At 51.3% G+C, this 5,129-nt stretch overlaps 1 long non-coding RNA gene across 2 annotated transcripts; it reads left to right on the top strand.

The window, feature by feature from the left end:
* The first annotated feature begins 398 nt into the window (after positions 1–398).
* On the top strand, positions 399–4,895 carry LOC144299298 (uncharacterized). 2 transcript variants are annotated; one of them, XR_013366007.1, is made up of 2 exons: positions 399–1,330; positions 3,735–4,895. It is a non-coding gene; the product is annotated as an uncharacterized LOC144299298 (long non-coding RNA). The 2 variants fall into 2 exon arrangements; XR_013366006.1 differs by having other exon boundaries at positions 3,738–4,895.
* The last annotated feature ends 234 nt before the right edge of the window (positions 4,896–5,129 follow it).

Below are 5,129 nucleotides of genomic sequence, written 5' to 3' on the forward strand. Positions count from 1 at the left end.
TTCTTGTCCACTCCCTGAGGTATGTTTCTTTTTAATCATATTGAGGAATGATTTGTCTTTTTCTATTTCACTCCTATGGTTTTGAATAAAGAATGTTTTTGAATTTGCCAAATGTCTTTGATGTCTACAGAGATACGAACTTTTATTTTTTTTTTGTTTTTTTTTTTGAGATACGAACTTTTAATACAATCTACTTAAAACCTTTCATTAGAGTGACCTCTTAAATAGATTGAATTATTAGATATCATTATATTGAGCTACTCTTATCCTGCTGGAACAAAGGGTGTTTGGCATAACATATAATTCTTTCCGTATGCTGCTGGATATGGTTTGCCAATATTTTATTTGGGATTTTCCCTCAATATTTATTACAGAGTTTCGGGTGTGCGTGTGTATGAGTGTAGAGTCGAGGGTGGAGGGGGAGGTCTTTATCAAGTTCTGGTATCAATGTTACATTCCTTTCATAAAAAGAACATGAGGCATTTCCTTCTTTCTCTTTGTTCTGAAACAAATCACATCGGAATACTCTGTTCCTACTTTTTTTTAAAAAAAAGATTTTACTTATTTATCTGAGAGAGAGAGCACAGAGGGAGGGGGAGAGGGAGAGAAGCAGGGAGCTGGGTGCGGAACTCGAACCCAGGGCCCTGTGACCACGACCCGAGCCGAAGGCAGCGCCTGAGGCGCCCCAGGATGCTCTGTTCTTTACCAGCCGTTGACCCCGGCACATTTTGTGACAGAGGCTGCGGCATTTCTTCTCTGCTCACTTTGTGCCTAACTCTCAATTTCCTAAATTATGTTGTCGACTGACCCACGGCAAGAAGGCGAGTGAGAGCTGACCACATCCCTGTCCTCCTCGGTCCTGGGAGACTTCAGAGAAGTCACGGGAGGGACAGAAAATATGTGGGAAAAGAGCAAGAAAGAAATTCTTGGCAAGCGGCGGCTGCAGACCGTCGGCATGTGCTCTGCGTCTTCACATAAAGTACTTGCGCCGGGGACTGGCTGGCTTGATCCCAGGTTGTTGTCGGCTGGTGGCACCTTGTAAAGACTCCGAACGAGGGTGTCCTGTGCCTGAGGTCTCCGGGGCCGCCCCCTGCAGTCGTGTTTGCAAGAGCCTGAACAGCACCGGTCACTGGACACCCATCCAGCAACGAAGGCTCCGGGCTGACGGGCACAGATGGGGACACCGAGGGGGCTCTCCTGGGCGTCAGAGCTGGGGGTGGGAGGAGAGCAGCAGCGCGGCCTGCCCGAACACACGAGCACCCGAGAGGGCGGCAACGGGGGAGCCGGCCGCAGCCCCCCGCGACTTAACAGCCTCGTGCTCCTAGCGCAGGTACAATGTCACTTAACCAAGGTAAAACAGTGGCTCCTGCGGGCTTCGTCGGGGAAGCGTCTGCCTCTGGTTCAGGTCGTGATCCCAGGTCCTGGGACCCAGCCCCACGTCGGGCCCTGCTGGGGGGGGGGTGCGGCTGCTTCTCCCTCCCCCTCTGCCCCCCGCTCTCTCCTTCTCAAACAAATAAATAAAATATTTTTTAAAAAAGGAATGAGAGCAAAAGAGAGGAAGCCCCAGCAAGACGAGTAATGTAACATGGAGTCCCCGAGCGAGGGAAGTCCTCAGCCTGGTTAGCAATCGTGGGATTTACCTGCGAGTCCTCAGCCTGGTTAGTGATCGTAGGGGTTTACCTGCGAGTCCTCAGCCTGGTTAGGGATTGGGGGGGGTTAACCTGCAAGCGACAGTGAGTCAGCCCCGCATCCGCGCTGGGTTAGTGAAAGCCGCCGACAGAGCGAGTGTCGGGGACGATATGGAGCAGATAACGGTCGTCCACGGTTTCCAGGAGTACATGCGGAAATTACCTGGAAATTACCTGGGAAACACTCTGGATGACCTCGCAGAGTTGAAATTAGGATGAACCGGGGACTCCGCATCGTATCAGGGCTCCTCTAGGGAAGGGGAAGCCCCTCGAATCGCAAGTAAGGCGCCGGGTTCTCTGAACCCCACGTGCAATTTCCTGGCCCGACCGGTGCTTCCGCGTGGGGTTACCTTTAGCTTCACAACAGCCGTTCACATGATGCTTCCTCTTCTTTTCTGCCTACGTGCCGCGTTGACGATTAAAATGCTTGTAAAACGTGAAAACGTTGCTCTCCGCGTGCCCCTCGGTGTGGCTCCCCGGACACAGCCCCTTGTCTTCTCTTCCAGGACGCCTGCCCACCTTAGGTATTTCTAGTACTTGTTTAAATTACTGTTTCCCCCCTAGTTTGAGTTACTTTTGTTCTCACTAACGTAAGTTGGCCGGTTTGATGCTTTCCTTTCGAGGCAGCCCCCACTCAGCTGTCTGTCAGGTTCCCCGAGTCAGGCCGACTGTGCTGCCAAGTCCCTGGGGCTGCACCACGGATTCTCTGTCTCAACCAGGGGCGAGTCCATACCCCGGGGAACATGTGGCCAAGTCCAGAGACAGTTTCACCAGCACGACTTGGGGAACGACTGGCATCTGCTGAGTAGAGACCTGGCTTGCTGCTGCACATCGTAAAACACCCAGGATAGCCTCAACCAGCAAGGGATTATCTGACCCCAAATGTCAAGATTGCCGAGGTTGAGAGACACGGCCCTCGTATGTGTCCCCCTGGGAAATTCAAGGGAAGAGAAGGGTGCAAGCCCTAGGACTTTAAAAATGACAGTGAATCTGTCTCCTTTGGAATCACGCACCTAGTAACCCTACAGCTGCTCCGAGTCATCAGCACCGCTTCCTTTTCCAGCTCCCAGAGAGAACAGGGAGGGGAGGAATTTTGAAACACCAGCTCTGGGTGCTGGCAGGGGTGGGGTGGGTTCCTGGTGCTGTTCAGGCCCGGACACTTTCTTCACGCCTCCCCCCATCTGGGCTTGCACTCTTGGGCTTGCACTTACCAACGGCCACAGCTCATTGCTGTGGAGTCCTGGGGAGGGGGCAGGTGATGGCTGCACCAAAGGGGGTAGAGGAGCACGAGGGCAGAGCCCAACTTGTCCTCCCCAGTGCCAGCCACCTCCGCCCTGGGCCACAGCGTGTCTCACTGCGCTGGCCAACACACACACGTACACATGCACGTGCACATGCATGCACCCATGCACACGCACACATGCACACAGGCACAAACACGTACACATGCACACAAATGCACATACACATACCTGCACATACACACGCCCATACATGTGGACACATGTGCACATGCACAACATGCACATACGTACACATGCACATGCACACAAATGCATATACACATACACATGCACACACATACATGTGGACGCACAGGCACACACACATGCACACACATGCACATGCATAGACGCTGTTCAAAACAATCTTCCATCTCCCAAGGGGTGTCTTCTCTCCCTCTCTGCTCCCTCCCTTCCTCTCCTCCTCCTCTGTTGGTTCCTCCTCCTCCTCTCCACTGTCCTCTCCCTTCCTCTCCTTCTCCTCTTCATCCTCAGTCATTCCGAGTCTATACAATCTTCTACAGTTTCCTCGGGTCTGATTTCACCAAAGGGGCCCACACCCTGTGGCATCCAGGCTCTCGTGGTGACAGCAAGAATCAGGCTGGCTATTTTGCAATGTTGTTTATGGAAAGCAAATACCACACAGTTTCTCAAAGATGGGTAGAGTTTCAGCAGTGTCTCCAAAAACAGTGAAAACACAAATTTTGTCCTGTTTTTCTGGCTCACTTCACTTGTTTCATTTGTTTTGTTTTGTTTTTTTAAGCAGGCTCCACACCCACCATGGAGCCCAATGTGGGGCTTGAACTCACCACCCCGAGATCAAGGCCTGAGGGGAGGTCAAGAATTTGAGGCCGAATCAGCTGAGCCGCCGAGGCACCCCTATTTCATTTTTTGGAATAAATTTCTGAGGTGCAATGGACTTTGTTTGGAACTGTTGCTGAGAATACGGAACAATAACTTAGCCAAATGCTTTAGTTAAGTCATAAACACTTGGGCCTCTTGAAAGCTGATGATACTTAATTTTATGTCAGGATAGTTGGGGTACAGTGCCCAGCTGTTCAGTCAGACACAAGGGACATAGATGCTGCTGTCCAGGTGTTGTGCAGGTGTGGTTACTATCATCAGTTAACTTTAAGTAAAGGAGATGACTCTTGATAATGTGGGTGGCTTGAAGGCTTCAGGAGCAAAAATGGATTTTTCAGGGAAGGATTTTTGCCTCGAGACTGTGACCTAGAAATCCTGTCTGAGTCTCCAGCCAGCCAGCCCACCCTACAGATTTAGGGCATGACATGTCCACCATCACATGAGCCAGTTTTCCAGAAACAAATCTCCCTCCATAAATGCAGACATATCCCATTGGTTCTGCTTCTTTGGAGAACCCCTACTGATATAGAGGTTATTTGTACCACATCTTTTTTTTTTTTTTTTTTTAAGTAAAAGGGCTTTTAGGTCAGTTGTTCGGATGAGATTCTCAGGGTCAGTTTACCGGGGCTGAGAAGAAGCAGGTGTAGCTGGTGCTTGACTAGACCTGCTCCATTGCCCAGAGGCACCACACAATAGCTTCTTCCGGTGAAGTCGAAGCTAAGTTGACCCAGAGTAAACGGACACCTTGGTGAAAAGTAGTGAGGTAATTAAATGCTTTTTCCCAGAATCACATGTATCTTTCCGCCAAAGCTAAGTGTACAGCTCTTGAAGCATAGCCAGGAGCCCTGGGAGCCCGCACATCTTTAGCCGTATCCACCAATCCCGACATTTAGTCCCTCATCCGTGCAGCATTTACTGAGGAGGACAAGGATCCTCGCTGGCCTGTTCACTCTGCGCGGAGCCACCCGGGCGCCTGACACGGCGCCGGAGCATTTGTGGAATGAATATGCGTCTTAAATTGCCCATTTCTGTGTCCGTTAAATTAAAGAGTGAACTAGAATATCTGTGGAGAGGTGTCATCTTTGTAGTTTGCTCCACCGTAACTTCCGTCATCGGTGCTTATGGCCGGTGTCGCTCCTTGCTCCCGCGGTAGGGACCCTGCAGGTGGGGCACTGGGCCTCCTCCAGGTTTGGGGCCAGCGCTGCTCCGGAAAAGCACAGTGTTGGAGGCTTCGGTTGGTTCGGCAGCTTGTTCTGGGCGTGCTCGGCCCTGAGCTGCGGGATCGGCGAGCTGC

Source organism: Canis aureus, chromosome 27 (genome assembly GCF_053574225.1).
Source record: "Canis aureus isolate CA01 chromosome 27, VMU_Caureus_v.1.0, whole genome shotgun sequence".
In the NCBI taxonomy this organism is placed as follows: Eukaryota; Metazoa; Chordata; class Mammalia; order Carnivora; family Canidae; genus Canis; species Canis aureus.